The 16845-nt window shown below is 41.8% G+C and overlaps 1 long non-coding RNA gene across 1 annotated transcript; it reads right to left on the reverse strand.

Moving 5' to 3' along the window:
- Positions 1-11260: 11260 nt before the first annotated feature.
- LOC143353879 (uncharacterized) lies at positions 11261-16234 on the reverse strand. The gene is made up of 5 exons (XR_013082221.1): positions 15660-16234; positions 14776-15084; positions 14349-14421; positions 13504-13667; positions 11261-12328 (listed from the first exon to the last, which is right to left on the reverse strand). It is a non-coding gene; the product is annotated as an uncharacterized LOC143353879 (long non-coding RNA).
- Positions 16235-16845: the final 611 nt, after the last annotated feature.

Raw genomic sequence — 16845 nt, forward strand, 5'->3', positions numbered from 1 at the left:
ACGCCTCCGGGTTCAAGCGCCCCGAGAATTCACAAAGATGGAAACCTTCTGCTCAGAAGGAGCAGAAGCATGGCCGCCGTCGGACGAAGGCGTTCTCCCGCTTTCGATCCACGGCTCTCCTTTCTGCGTTCCTTTCACCCGGCATCCCCACTTCAAGGAATCACGTTTCGGTTCGCAGGGAATCCAGAACCCAGCCCAACCTAACCTACACCTCCGACCAATGTCTAAACTCGTGTGCCTTCCGAGGAATTTCTTCGTTGCCATATATTTCTTTCGATCCCTCGACTATTTTTACTCTTTCTCTCTTTTTCGAGTGAACATTTTTCTCTCATTTCCGAGCGAGAACGATCATTTTCAGTTAAAATGGTCCACAGGCCAATCCCTGTAAATGGCTTCAGTCTTCGACGCGGTCTCTTCTGAACGAGTAATTAATTGGTGACGGTTCCGAAAAAGGATTTTTATTAATCAACATATTGCTCGTTCAATTTAGTCGCCAGAGATTGAGTAATTGAACGGCAATTTCAATACTCCCGGTCAAAATTGAGAAACGCACATATACATTTTTAAACAATTTTTTTATGGAGTTACGAGAGAGTCTAGTGCACTCTATGAATGAAAAATTGATCGGAAAAAATCCAGTGCTCCGCGTCGCAAACCTTCGCGTCCGCAAGGGTCAAAGGGCAACGGGGCTCGCAATTCGTTGCTTTCGAGTACGATAAGGTTCCGTCCGTGTGCCTAATTTCCACGGGAGGCCATTTTCAAGGCTCGGTGTTGGAACTGTTCGTGGAACGACGCAAGACCAACGCGGAGAGATAACTCAAAATCAAACGACAGAAAAATTGATCTGAACAAATCCGGCGCTCCGCGTCGCAAACCTTCGCGTCCGCAAGGGTCAAAGGGCAACGGGGCTCGCAATTCGTTGCTTTCGAGTACGATAAGGGTCCGTCCGTGTGCCTAATTTCCACGGGAGGCCATTTTCAAGGCTCGGTGTTGGAGCAGTTCGTGGAACGCGCGACGCCAACGGGAAGAGATAGAAACGTTCCGGGCGAGGGGACACACATGTGGCTTCGAGAACCGGGGGACTCGGTTGTTACCGGTGTTGCCCACGCACACTGCAACCCGAGGACAGCCATTTTGAATTCCAGCAGGCTTTCTGCAGGGAACGAAACCCAGTCGAAGTCCAGAGGGGGGTAAGGGAGCAAGCCGAGGGAAACGAAGGGGAACGAGAAGAGAGGACAAGGAGATACGGGCGTGTGTCCTCGTCTTATTTTTCAGATGTCAAAGGACCGAGGCCACGAGGCAATATTGTTGATACTTGATGTTGCAGCCATGTTCCGGGGCCTCTCGGCCGCGCAGCCTCTCTGCAGCGGGAGATCCGTTTCTTTTTCTTGTGAGACGCGTTTTCTTCTCTTTCCAACGGTCTTTTGCCTTCGAATGAAACCTTCCGAGCTTTCTATGCAGTCTATATTTGATCAAATTATTGTTAGACCACTGCTGTTTACGCGATTTTATTCTTGCAAAATTGCATTCATTTTGCGAGGCTGTTCGAAGAGGTTGACAGTAATTTTTACTGTATTCTTTTGTCCTAGAAAAAAATCTTCTGATGCGTCCTTGCAGTGGTAAATTGTTTCGATTATGTAAATTTATTTTTCAAAAATTATATTCATCTTTTAAGACCTTTTAAGGAGGTCGAAGTTTATTTTTTACAGCGATCTTACAGTTCGGAAAGAAGCCGTCCAAGAAATTAATTAAATTATTGTTAGTCTACGTTTCGGTAAAATCTTCAGAGATCAGTTTAGAAATATTGACACCAATCAGAAATTAATTTTGTTCACGAACGGTGTTGCCCCAGTAAATTTTGCTAGGACTTTTATTGTTGTAACAATCGGCGAAGGAGTTACTCACGGTGTAAATAGTGTTCACGGTCCAGTTGTTACGTGTTTATTAGTACAAGGGAAAACAGTTGACCGATCGCTATTCATGTATACGAAGCACACAATTATCGAACCGCGGATCGGTTATGCAACTTTGAACTTGCATAGACAGTCTTGTAAAACCGGCGCAGTGAAAAACATCTGTGTCAACGAGCAAGCAGTTTGTTAAGTTAAACATAGCGCAAACACATCGATGGTTCTTGCGATATTTTTTCCACCGATTTCCGTGCGCTGTAAACATATAAAACCCGGAGTTTATGTAGCAATTATTCTGCACAATAACAGGAACAATAATCTTGCCGCGAGTAGCTACTTAGTCTTCATAAATCTTCCTTCTTACTCACCGAGATCGCTTTATTTATTGCCAGTATAATTCAATTGTTTCGGATAGACTCGCGCGACAGGAAAATTGTTGAAAACGTCCAGCAAAGAATTTCCGAAAAATTAATTTGTGAACAAAGATTATTTCGTTAGAAAACTGTTTCTATCGTTGTGTTAAGAACACACAGTTAAAAGGCGTACCTAGGGAAATAAAACTAGGATTTAATTAAGGTATAAACCGACGAATTCAAGTAAGGAAATTAATTAAATATTACAGGTATCATTAACTCGGTAGCTCTATCGAGTTACTATAATTAAAAGCTAATTGACACAGCGCCGATGGACGCATTTCTTCACGATTGTAAGAATCGTCCACTCACGCGATCAAGAGTGAAATATATAACAAACAAAGAGCTGTTCCAGCAGCCTAGAAATAAAGCAAAGCCTAAGTGCGTCTAATATTGGTAGGCACGTCGAGAATCTAGAATCGAAGCCACAACGTGGACACACACACACACAGAGACAAAAGAGGCGTCGTCTTCCGTGTCCGAAAATAGTCTGCAGCTTCCTCGAAATTTCCTAGAATGTTCGGAGTACCTTGCTCGATAATCCAATCAAAAATCAGGGAGGACATGCTGGGGTGTGACACCGCTATAAGTGTTTGGAAGCCTTAATGGCGGCCGTGATTCGGAGTATCTACAGACATTCACGAGAGAAACAGAGAGGAGGGCGTCTACTCAATCAACCGTACGAGCTGCAATATTCATAACTTACCGGGCGCATGATGTCGTAAAGCCGGCCGTGTTTTTACGGAACAGCCTCGAATTTATTCGAATTCCCCGGGCCCGGCCGCCATTTTCTGCGCCGAGTATTCCATTTCGACGAGCAAGTCTTTATCACGCCCGCCTCGCGTTCTTTTTTCTTCTTTCTTCTCTCGGCGTCTCTCGTCTTCGTTTCGCACAAAGAACGGTTACAATCGTTTCTTCCTCTTTCCTTTTCTCTCGCCATTTCGCCTCTAATAAGCTGCAGAATTTATTCTCTCCGCGCGAAAGACCTTCGAGTGGATTCCTCGTGGCGCTGAGCGGGCTTATTATGCGCACACGCTTCGCTTGTTAAACGTTCGACCGGTTCGTTAATCAGCTCGAATTTTTCATTCGAGAACGCCGCGGCTCCCTTCCTCTTTTCAGTCGAGGTTAGGTTCCTCGATCCTTCGGGCCCGAGATTGATCGTTTTTTCGCCTGCCATTTTTTGACTCGACGATTCGAACGGCTTGGAAACACCTGCTGTTGTCTCCGATCCTTCTGCTTAGGGGATTTCTAGACCAATTGTCCTTTTTGTGGATTATTATTTATTATTGCGACGCCTTCTTCGCAAATCTGGGTTTATGAATTCTTTTCTTAACTTTTATACTGAGATTTCTCTCCAGATACATTTTTAGAGCATTTGAAAATAGGGGACAATGGGTGTAATGCAAAGTAACCCTATTCTTTGGTGTTATGTATTGTTCTTGATACTCTGTAATTTATTTTGCAATTTCTGTCTTCAAGAAAAATTAAAGGTAACATTGGTCTCGATTGCCCAGACTGTATTTTATTATTGAATTTCTTTGCTGAATTATTTTATCATCCACTTCCATTCATTCGGAACTTTTATGTTAAAACAGTTTTCAAAAACGCTGAATGACGTGAATACCACAAAAGGGCAGCTATATTTTCATTTCAAAATTTATAAAAAAATATAAATTGCACAGAGAACCAGCCAATTTTCCCAAGGTTTTTCCACTACCTCTAGCTGTATAACTATCGAAGTTGTAGGAGGATCTTCTGTAGCCTGGGTTCTAACCCTTTTTTTCTGAGTATTGGCCTTGGTCATATTCTTAAGATTGTCCCTTTCATCTCAGAACGACCTTGAACAACTCTTTTTTTTTGACAATGGTTGATCATCTACGTTCATCCCCAGGTCCATTCAGTTCAATACGATCACTGTAGAACCTTTGGTAGAAGATAATTTTAGAAGCCAGTTTTCAGCAATTTCATCACGCGGGTTTTATGGAGCATGAATGGTCATTAAGCTTTCACCCGATCCATGCGAGGAGCTGATTGAAATATTTCAATTACGTATCTTGGGAACTTTTATTGCGAAATTAGGTGCCTTTCGAATTGAGCAACTTTTACAGCGTTTACTGACATTACATTTTTAGTATGCAATAAATTCTTAGAAAATATTTATACAGCCTACAAATTCAAGATACAGAGGAAGAACAGTCCCCTAAACAATTTGGTACTACAGACAAAAATTTATAACGCTGCAACGAAAACAGTTTTAGTGTTTGTACCGAAATTAAAGAATCACAAAATTTTGAAAACATAGTAGGGGGTGAATGAAGGTTGATAAAGGTAGGGGGTTGATTAACCCCTCGAACCCGACATCAGACGTCCCCGAAGGATAAGGGTAAAAGGTTGATGATTGCTCACATTCTCATTCAAAGAAAAACTAACACAGCTCAGAAAAATCAGGGCCCAAAAGGCACAAAGATCGCTCACTTTATTTTTCGATACCCAAGTTACTCCAGACCTCCTTCATATTTTTGAAAATGATCGAGCACGAAGACCCACCGGAAGCAGAGGTCGCGGTTCTCCTCGACAGTCGAATCCACCCGAAAAACCTGCACGATCCAAACAGGGTCCGCCTGTTTTCGAGCCACAGAGACGGATTATTTACTCAACGAGAATAGACTCTATATCAACTTCCTATGTTTGGGATCTCGCGAGCGCTCGCGCTCGCATAAAACCGGCGGATCGCTCGAGCGATATCTAAACATTGCAGTTTACGAGCAACGACAAGTTTACGTGGATGGCTCGTTATCCGGACGCCTTTTCCACGATTGCATCCTCATGTTGCACCGTTCCTTGCTGCTCCAACTGTCCTTGAAAATTGATCCTCCGATTCATACCACCGACATGAGCACCGTCATAACACGTACTTTCAGAACACTAAGAACAAAATTGTAGAAAATTGTACTTCAATACTTCATTCATAATTTTATTTTCCTCCATTTGCGTACTTGTTGTCTTTCCAAACTAAAATTTAATCCGAGAGCAAATGCTTGGACTACTGTGTTTGAATTATACACTTCGTGTTAATCACACATTAGTTATTGCAATTTGAAACAGCACGAAAATTAAAAGGACTTCAAAATGTCGACATACTATTTGGAACTTAATCGGATTATTAAAGAGAGAAACAAATTTCTATATGGCTCCGATTTCTTGCAAGTTTTATTTTGCATAAAAATCCGCAGTCTAAAATTATAGATTAATCTGATTTTGTTAAATTCATTCAAGGCATTGAAAGAAGATATTACATTTGAATTCAACTTCTGTTTGTCAGGACGCAATTTTTATTTTGTACAAAGAACCACAGTCTAGTCACAACCATATAATATTCGTTCCCGAATCGTCACAAAGGGTCTGTCGCTGTATTTTAAGTGTCTCGAAAAAGCGGATAAGATCTCGAACTAAAAAATAAGAACGGTTTCAGTAGGATGGTTTTCGCCACCACTAACCGGTAAATATTTATAGCGGCGGCGAGCCCGATACAGGTCTTTGATAAAGACTTTACTGTATCGTTTTTCGAGCACCGACGTTCGTTCGTTCGAAATGCAGAAGACGCGGACAGGCCCCGACCGTCGAGCTCGAGTTAATGGGTTTTCGAGTCGAAAGAACGATATCCGAACGTCCATCCCCAAATCTCGACTACGAATCAAATGGAGACGGCTTCCACGTGCATTTCTCGTATTGTAAATATACAGAATTTACGTTTATAACGGGTACTTAGGTTTGATTTACGCGGGTAGCTGGCCTGAGATACGGCTACGGTCTGGATCCATCGCGCCAGGACGTTGCTTGATGAGACAGAACTCGATTAAGACGCGAATATTTCGGTGCATCTGCCTCTTTCAAGAGGACCGACGGGGTGGGGAGTGCCACAGCCGTGATTGGTTCATTTATTAGCGCTCATATCGCGCACTCTTTGGGCCAGGAGCCATTTAGTCATCGTTGTTACAATTTGGTCGAATTTATTTGAACGATTAATATCTCTGCTTGGTCCTGAGATCATAGAATCTTGTCAAATTGTGAATGGTAGCCGTATTGAATAGCTAAAAAAGGAAATTGTGATTATTCATTGACAAGAGTCTGATTTTTATACAGGAGCCCCAGCATCGATGGTACAGCCGAGAAGGGGATGATTGTACATAAAAAAAACAACTCGAAAATGAAGAACAAAATTTTTTCATTCGAGGCTTCGTTGTCGAGAAAATCGACTTTGAATATTCAGCGAGTACGCATGTTATTCGATAGGAATCGTCTGACGCGTCTGATCACGACCAACCAATTCTACTTCCTGCGGATATCAAAGCACGCGAACCCGGCGGATCTATAAACTCAAACGAACATATTTTATTCTTTATTTTCCATTTGTTTTTTCATGTAGAATCAACCCCCCCCCCCCTTTCGGTTGTACCACCGATGCTGGGACACCCTGTGTTTGGATATTATTGAGATAGTTTTAGTCACATTTGCGCGAAGGTAAAGTGAAGGATTAAATGTTCAGAGATTTTTGGTTGTTTTAGTGCATGAGAGCATCGTCCATGAGTATTTTCTGCCGGTTAATGGGGCATGTAGAACAGAATGCACTGTTCAAGAACGCAGTGCCTCCGAGCAACAGAAGCCACTACTTGAAATTATGTCTTCCACTTGGCTGTAATTGATCGCAAAATTAACTCGTGACCAGATGGCTGGTTCCGTGAACGACTGCCTCGCCGATTATCGTTCTTGAATCCATTTCTGTCGCATCCAAACAACCATATCCATTCTCCTCTAGCCTCGCTACTCTAATTGTTATATTCTCGCTAGTTTTCTTCATTTTTTTTCAAAAGTGTTCGAGATTTTATTGATTTAAATTTTCTGTTGATTCGTCGCGAGTTTGGATGTTTTTTCATGTTTAATATCGCTTTGTGCAGTATAGAGGCCTTCGGAGGAACAAATGGTCTTGTTTTTCTTTTCCTCGATTGCTATACTTTTCCCAAGATATGTTTACGTCTACCGACCGAAATTTATGAACCCGTCCATTTTCTTCTCGGGCAAAATGACTCTTCATCTCGCTAGATCCGTTTTATTTATGCCACCTCACCCTTTCGGCATCCTCGAGCTAGATTTTATACGTTTCCCGTAATACGGATAATGAAATGGGATTGTTTCTATCTCGAGGCAACCTTATCGACCTTTCCCTTCTCTGCCTTATCGATTCTCGGCTATTGACCTTTCACCATGCTTCGTACGATGGCGCCACGATCGAGCCGCGACTAGGAACCCTCGTGAACTGCACCATACCCTCCCTTTTCCCATAGGGGTGGCTTTCACCAGAAAAATATTATGTTTATAAATTGAGACACCTTGTGAGCTCAGTCTATAGATTGAAGCTTCGTGTTAGGTAAAAAGAAAGTATGAGCTACCATACATGTATTTTATACTCCTCCTCATTATTTCTCTTGCTTAGCAGGGGTGGTTTTCCACAAAAAATTAGTTTTGATAAATCAAGAAACATCCGTTTCTTTGATTTCTAGATTCAGCAAGGTCTAAAGTGTCGTTTCAAGGCAAGAAAAGAATCATGAACAATCATGAACCCAATACTCCCCCTATCTTAATAGGGGTGGCATTTCACAAACGAGGTTCATAAACCCTTGAAATAACTTACTCTTCAGGATAGTTTTGAGATGCTGTGATACCTTTCGGAATTTCACTACAAGCTTCGATCAGACGGCCATTAAACCCAGAAACTCAGCAATCCAAACCTTCTTAATCCCGACCGGAAGCCAGAGTGGCGCTGCACGCACGGAATAGACAGCGATCGCGTCGTTCATCCTTTATATCCTTCATCTCCGTTTCTATCTCCGTTCCATTTACCTTCCAGAAAAAGATTCCATCGCGGTTCTTCATCTATTTTCCGTAACAATGAATCCACGCTCCCACCTCGAGCGTATACCCCCGTTCCAACCCCCGTACGTCTTGGGAAAGTCCCACCCCTCTAACTAAGTTGCTGGCAGGAAAAAATGCAAAGTAGTCGCCCGGGGGTTATTTATCGTCTCCTCTTTGCTTTAGGGCAGCTACTCGGCCTTGGAAATCTTGGCGCCCCGAGGTCACCGCCTGGAAATCTCATTTTCCCACCCCGAAACTCACCCCTCGAATTTTTTCCCTCCTTTTTCAACTATGGACGGCTCAGCGGGAGCTTCGATACGTTTTAGGCGAAGCTAAGCTTTGGATTTTTATGCATTTGTGGTTTATTTATTTTTAAAATATGGGAGATCAGTTATATTAAACAGAAATATGGGATTGTCTGGTAGTTGACAATGTAAATTTATTCTTTTTTTTTAGAGTATCACAATTTATCAAGATTTGTATGCTTGTTGTGTCAAATTTTATAGCATACAATAGAATTTTTTAGCACACCATCTATAACAGTAATAATTATAAACATTACTGTGTGAATTTTCATCTTCAAGGATAATGTCCTTCTCGTTTATTAATTTTTATGTCCAAGAGGTTGAACCACTCGTGCCTGTAGTTGATTATAGTTTTCTCTCTCGTTTTCACATAACATAGAACTGAATTTCTTAATAGCAAAGCTAATTACGATTTTATCGTGCGACTTTTTCTCATTTACTAATTTTTACGTTCAAGAAGAAACACTAATTCCTCCAGTTGATTATAGTTCTGTCTCCCCTAAATAATATGGGTATTTCTCGGCACACGAAAAACAGCAAGGCTAATTAGTATTTTATGAATTGCAGTTCCTGAATTTTTCTCTAGTAATTTGCAAGTTCAAGATACACTAATTCCTCCAGTTGATTACGGTTCAACCTCCTCTGTCGATGCAGCACGGCAAATAACGATGATAATTGGAATTTTATCGTGTGAACTTATGTTTGGTGGACGATCGCAGATACCGATACGATTTTTCCGATTTGCTAGAGACGTTCGCGAAGGACGAAGAGAGCGCCGAGGTCTGCGGTCGATTATGGTATCGCGAACACCGTCTCGATTTTCAGGCTCGTTTAATTATCTACCGGTTTCCGACGGGTTTTATCGCGGCCAACATAAAAATGGAAACCGAGCGTTATCCGTTTTGCGGTAAAAGCGAAGGGCGTCGAACGCAACAAGTGTGAAGATACGTTGTTTCGCTGCCCGGCCAGCGATGCCGTGCAACGGCCGTATGAATAAACTTACCAAGCACGCCTGCAGAAAAAAAGTTTTACGGACTTTTGATTTTTATTGTCGGACGCTCGACGAACAAATCGCGTCGAACGCTTTTTCACCGCGGCGTTGTCGATCCTCCGCTGCCTCGATCATCTCGAACCGTATACGTCACTTCTTAATCACTGGATCACGAATCTCGGTAATCTGCAAAAATCCTACAGCCAAGTTACCGTTTTTATACATCACCTCGTGAAAACCAACTTGAGAGAAATATTTCATTCGTATGGCAAAACTAAAAAAGAACATTCATTTTTATCGGTATACAATATTTTCTCATATTTTAGAAGTTTGTCCTTGCTACAAGTGCATAACGATATGCACTTTATTGTTCCCCTGAATTACTGTACATTTCTATTTGATTACTAGACCGAGGATTTTATGCAAGAAAGCAATATTTATTCAGCTCTCATTGAAAAATCCCCAATCTATCGTCCACTTAAAAAATGTTACAATTAAATAAAAATTTAGTTGTACGTCCTAACAATTTTCTTTTTGCTTTACAAGATTCTTAAAAATTTACCCCTACAAATAGAAATAAATTTCACTGTATTAAAGAGTAATTTAAAAATTCTATGAACTTGATTATTCTTCATAATCTCTTATTTAAACATTCCTGAAAAGCGTACGGGGATTGTAATGCATGGAATTGTTTGATATAGTGAATTGTGGAGGCCGAAAGAAATATTGAAAAATCGTGATTCTTGTGTATTCTGCACCAACGTGGAATTGTGTGTTGTTTGCGTTTTTCTGCTCACACAGTGAGATCTCCACGATCCTTCGAGTAAACTGTTCCACGCGGTACAGCTGAGCGGCAAATGTAGCGATCTAAACACGAATTCCCGGTATGTAAACGCAGACTTTCCTACGCGTCTGATGCAACGCGTATCTCGAAGGTATAAAAAGCACGTCGTCGAAACGTTTCGGGGCCTGAGCGCGCGAAATGTTTATCGCGCGAAAAAGAGGTGTCCTTCGAGACGCGCCGAACCTCTCGCAGACTTTACTCTTGCTTCTTAAACAACGAGCCTCGGAGAGCTAATCGCCCGTACGGTTTCGAGCCCGGCGCAAAACTTCAAACACGCCGCTCTTCGCTGGGAAGTCCCACCCCACAATTTTTTTTAACGCTGCTAAGATTCGGTAAAAAAAAATTAGAAGACTCTAGAAATTGGTGTTCGAAACTTGCGAATAACTGCTTGCGCAGAACGCGAGTTAAAATGAAAATTATATTCAGGATAATCAGGTTAATAGCTTCTCTATGTTAAGCAGACCTTAAAAATGTTAACAATTAGCATTACCACGGCTAGATACAATAAAAAATTATAAAACACTAGTAATACGTGCTCGAAACTTGCAAATCATTGCTGGTTACAGAACACGAGGTAAAGTGAAAATTATACATGCAGGCTAATCAGGTTAATAGCTTCGCTATCGGGTTAATAGCTGCTCTATGTTAAGTAGACCTTCATAAAATTTTTGACAAGAAAATTCGTGTTTATTTCGTAATTTTGCAAAAATTATTTCTAAAGGTGCAGTTTTAGAAAAATCCACTTTTCATCGAACTCTTATAATAGATCTCTGGTACTCAGCTTGTAAGTGCTTACTTAACTTTATGTTTTAAAGGTAAATTAATGCACTGCGTTCGTAAGTACCGTTCTATTATTTCCAACTTGTGAACATGATTAAAAAGGGAAATAAATGAAGTATAAATAAATAAAATAAAAATTGTCTGCGTCGATTTCAAGAAAGTCGAGCTACATAACAATTGATTTCCTCTCTTAACAATTTTAATAACTGGTACATAGTGTACCATTTTCGCCATGAATTCCTAAACTCCGCAGTCTAGTTATTGAAAAATAATATATTCTTTTGTACCACAATAAAAAGGAAAGAAAATCCCTTAAGCCTCAAAGAGATACCACTTCCATTCAAATGCTAATAGTGAATTCCCACAGACTTTTTCGTTTAAAAAATAACTAAAAGTATGTGCCAACGTTTAGCGTACACGCAATGGGAACACTCTAGACAATGAAACCGGCGTTCAAGAAATGATAATAAGATAACCGAAGACACAATCGAATGGAGTTGAAACACATAAGGTAGAAAATATGGCAGACGCCTTTTTGGCAATCTCGCAGCTCCCGCAATGCACAAAGGGCATTCAAATCGAGTCGATGGGCAGTCGTTTAAATCCGAGTGCGGCGGATTAAACTATTAAACCGTAGCTTTTTATTCAACGGAGCAGAGCCAGAACCCTCCCACTCGAGAAGTATCCGTGTGCTCTTAAAGCGATCGGCGGTTTCGTTTTAGGCTTCTCTTTCTCTTTCTCTCTTTCTCTCTCCCTCCACCGTCGCATACGCCGACGCGGATCGCTACACAATACGCGTTTTTATAATAGGCCCGCGTCGCGTGGGCGGGGCCGGCGCACTCGTAACTCGATTTGCATACACGTCTATGCGCATCGACGCACAAAGAACCACGGCTAAAACCGTCCGCGAGCCGTATCGCTGCTCGGGATTTCGAAGAACCGAGCCACACAGACCTCAAATATGTATATCGATCGAAACGAGAACCATCGATGCTGGAATTCGAGGAATATATTTCTATGGTTTCGCGAATGTTTATGGTTTGAACCTGGCACGCTGTTTTTCCGCTCGTCCTTTTGCAAGATTGATTTCTGAATTATGCCTGAGAAGTGTGGAGACACTTCTGATGACATTTGATCTCGCAACTGTTGGAGTTGGCTCCGGGGAAGCTGGTCTTCTGAAAATTAATACAGTGTTTTATTAATGCATGCGATTCTTGATGATTGATGATCGTGTTGTATACTTTCGGAACGATTTTGGTTGGAATTTTGTGGCAGAATGGATGTAGGAATAAATTTTAACGGGCACCACCTTGTTCGAGTCTATGAAGCAATTCATTCTTAGTTTCTTGGTTTCATAAATTGTTCCCAAATTGTTTAACCAATTTTTCCTCTGAACAGAAAAAGATCTTTATGGAAAAACAATTTATTCTACGTTTTTCGAGGCATCAACCCTTTTCATTTCAATTTGACACCATTTTTTAAGGCCATAGTCTTTAGCGTAAATTGGAGTGATATGATCATTGACGCCACCTGGAAAAGGGGTGCGATTTTTATGTGAAAATGCTTAGTTAAAAGTTAAATCTGTGTTTGGTTTCGTGATGGATAAAACCTTTTCCTATAAAATTATGTATGTAGACAAAATGGAGATTATCATAATTTTTGTGTTCATAGATCTCTTCGAGACTGTTTTAATGATCACTCGAGGTCAGTCAAAGTCATATTAGGTCATACAACGTTAAGCAAGGTCGTACAAGGTTATACAAGATCGTACATTATATTTTAATTCCAATACGAAATTTTTTAATCTAAATTTTCTGCACTCAATAAAATCTACTAAAAAGTCTCACAAGATAACGAAACAAAAAATTCTTAAAAATTGAATTTTAAACGAAGAATAAACTTCGAGAAAAGTGAACAAAGCATATTTCTCACGCATACGAGGGTTTTTGTTCTAATCCCGTTTTGAAAGCAAGTCCAGTCTGCGGGGGTGGAGAAGGGGTTGAATAATCGAGGGCTCCCGGCTCGTATAAAGTCTTATCTAAATTCTCGGTCGGATCGCGAGGTGAGATACAGCTGGAAAAAAGGAAACCGTGAGGAGGGAAAGGGGGCGGACGTCTGGGAAGTAGACATTTTACTTCCAAGATGGACGAACGTCGGAAAATGGGGAGAGAGAAGAGAATGTGGGGAAAATGGAAGGAAAAGCCCGAGTGGTCGGAGATTGGGGGATGGGCGGCTCGGCAGAGCCGGGGCTAGGAAGATAGCTAGGGTGGAACTCTCTCTCTCTCTCTCTCTCTCACTGGCTGACTCTCATTAAGCTAAATTGTCTCCGAGGATGAGCTTCCTTAATTACTTAGCCTGTCCGACGGCGCGCGCTCCTTCTCTGGCTTTCTCCGTGCTTGTCTCGCCTTTTATTTCGGATAGGAAATTTTATCCGCGCGCTCTCGGTCCTCGGGTCTGATCCCTGGAGGTGGACCAACACTCTTAAAACTCGAATCGTAATTACTCGAGAGTTTTCTGAAACGTTTAGAGCGGCGGTCGTAAAATTGGCGGATGGAAAAATCATTCGGTAGAGAGAGATAGGGAGGTTGGCGCACAATGAAAAATTAATGGACAGGTAAATGCTGATCGAAGTAAAACTTTACTAAAGGGAATCTGCGACAAGTCTTGTTCATAATACGGATCTTTATGCAAAATAAACGCGAATTGCAAGAAACGAAAACCACGTAGAAAGTTCTTTCTAAGTAAAATAAAAGGTATATCGACATTCCAAAGTTCTTTTAATCTTCCCAATTAGGTTTCAACCCTTTGCACTCGAAGCTATTTTAACTCGAAAACGAAACATTTTTTCCGACTTAAAATATTTCCCTTCTATAGATTTTTTTTCATGTTATACATACGAAAATAGTTCAATTTACTCGTGAAATACTGAAGTTTTTAGTAATTTATTGAATACAAACAAATGTAATAATGTAAAAAATATTTTTAATAATGATGCAGCAATTTTTAGTGGCGCCTTACAGTCGCCGTTCGAGTGCTAAGGGTTAATCATGAAAAATCGTGTCGAAAGCCTCCAATAAATAAACTGTTAAGCCCTAAATTTAATTAGATAAAGCAAGTTCTCAAAGCAACAAAGGCTCACTAAACAGATGAAATGTACAAACTGAATATAAATGTATAAGAATAAAACGAACTTACACGTGCAATACTAAATTTTCCAAACAATTCTTCGATTTCCGAACCACAGGTCTCCCAAATTTTTCCGGTGTTCCTAAAAGTAGAGCACAGTATAGTATTTCCACCCCCGAAAAAGCACAAATCGAAAATGCATGCGCGAAATTGGATGCACCGTGTTCCAGGGTTGCGACGAAAGGGGGATGCAGCATAGAATAGACGAGACGATGAAAGAGGGGGGTTGGGGGTACGAGGGGAGATTCGAGGAAGTAGGGGGTTGATAAGAGGTGGAGCCCCGGCAGACAGGGAGCCAGGGGCTGGGGAACTGCCTCTAAATATGCTAATACCCCCGACGTGGGGTAATGAGTTCCTCGCGCCACCACGATCCGCCGGACTGCTATGCATTTATATTCAGCCATAAACACAACTTAGATTACTATATGTAACGTACCGACCGCCCCGGGGTGCGCGACTTATTGGTCGCTCTCTGCCTTCAACCTCCGATCTCCTCCTCTTCCTCCTTCGCCTTTGTCCTGGCGACAAAGCTCGGGTCTTGTGTGATCTGAATCATTCTCAAGACCGGGAGCCAGACAAATATTCCGATGGGGGTTGGAGGTCGATTCCTCGAAACCGAGGCTTGAAGACGTGGCCGAGAGATTCGCTTTTGTTTAGCTCTGGGTGTGTTGTAAATTGCGCTTTGATCATGCGCTCGGTTTCGACGTTGTTGAGCATTGTTGACCGTTGTAGTTTTGGAGGTGTTCTGAAAGAATGTTGGTAGCTGTGAGGCAATTTTTTATGGCTTTTGAGAATATAGAAAATGGATTATTACATGTAGTTTTGTGAAATTTGAGAGGTCTCAGGAGGTTTCCAATTTTCGATTGTTTACGCATTCTTGATTATTTTCAATGTAGTGCGGAAGACAATTTCTTCGGAAATATACAAAAAGAAAGAAATTGTGTAGATTAATAGAATTGTTCTAATCGTCTCATGTTTTGTCTATTTTGACTGTTCTCGATTCCTCGTCCTATTCTTCATTATTTATTTGTAATTAGACTTGCGATTTTATGCATTTACGACTAGAATGAAACGGTCAAATGCAAAATTGTAATGACATTAGGATTCGAGGATTATTTTCGACTCCTTGAGATCAAGGGAAAACGCATTGTCGTTTAAATTGTATGGGCCAAGTTGAAGAAAATTGAATCAGGGAGGGTGAAAGAAGAGTAGGAGTTTGAGGATTAAGCATGTACCTTTGGAGATTATTTTGTCGATAAATTGTAAATTCTTTGAACCAGAATTGAGGGAGAGAATAGGATGAAGCAGAAGTTGAAGTACCACTCGGGAGATTATTTTGGAGTTGCTTCGAATAGAGTTTCGGTGGTACGTAGACGAGACTCGAGACAATTTCGGTGGGTGTTCGCGACATTCACGGAGAGAGGCACGGGTTTGGAACGGGTCTCGTAATTTCCGCAGGCTTGCAGCTCTATTCCTATATCCGGGCCGCCATCTGTCCCCCGTGCCTCGTCGTCCATCCCATTTTCAATTTCCACCACGTTTCCCGTTTCCTGCGACGACGACGGGGCACTCTCTGCCTGGCCTCTCTCCCATCGGGTTCCATCATGGTGGAAGCCTCGTTCCATTGGCCTAGCCGAAGCTGTCCGCTTCACGCTCGTTCACGCGAATGGCCTTCGAGGCGGAGAACCGCTCCGAGAAATCTCCATTCGATCCCGCAGCTCCTTCCTTCTTTCTGGGTGCCTGGAAAATTCGTTCGGTCAATCCACGTGAAATAAATTATAGAAACTCTCGATACACAGTTAATTAATTCCCCTAGCAATTTCCGTATCTCATCCGACACTAGATATACTAGACACTAATGATTCTTCAAAATAAACGTTTTCTGCAACAATTCCGGGAAACAAGAGCTACATACAAAATTTTTCTTCTTTTATGTAGAGTCATAAATGTTGGAAGTAGTATATCAATTCTTCCAAGTTCTTTCAACTTTTTCAACGTTCCATATTTCTATCGGCTGATTTTTGTCATTAGTGCAATCCGCAGTACATTAATGAGACGTGGCCTAATGAAGAGGTTCTAGAGGACCGGTGTGCACGAGACGATCTTTGCGCGAGACACGGTTTTTGAGCGATCGTCCGATTTCTTGCCGGAGATCGACGAGGTTGTAGAGTTTAGGGGATCGGAGCTTCGTTAATCCAGGCCACGCATCCGTTGATCAAAAAGAGAGGCTCTAGAGAAGTAAATCCGTGCGCGCGACGGATGCTGGTTGAAATAGGCGTCGGAGAAGCGTCAGGGACACGGGGCGCGTGGCACTGCGCCGACGACGGATCACGATGCCCCGGGAAAAACTAGACTAGGCGTTTTTATGGGCCATCAAATTACGCCGACCACCTCATAAAATGTTTAAGCGGGCTTCTGTGCAAGACACTCAACCCGCCGACCGGACTAATGTTCTTTGGCAAAAGTGCATTTTGCCTTTCACCGCCCCTTTCGATTCGGCACACCC

This window comes from Halictus rubicundus, chromosome 4 (assembly GCF_050948215.1).
Source record: "Halictus rubicundus isolate RS-2024b chromosome 4, iyHalRubi1_principal, whole genome shotgun sequence".
Taxonomy (NCBI): domain Eukaryota; kingdom Metazoa; phylum Arthropoda; class Insecta; order Hymenoptera; family Halictidae; genus Halictus; species Halictus rubicundus.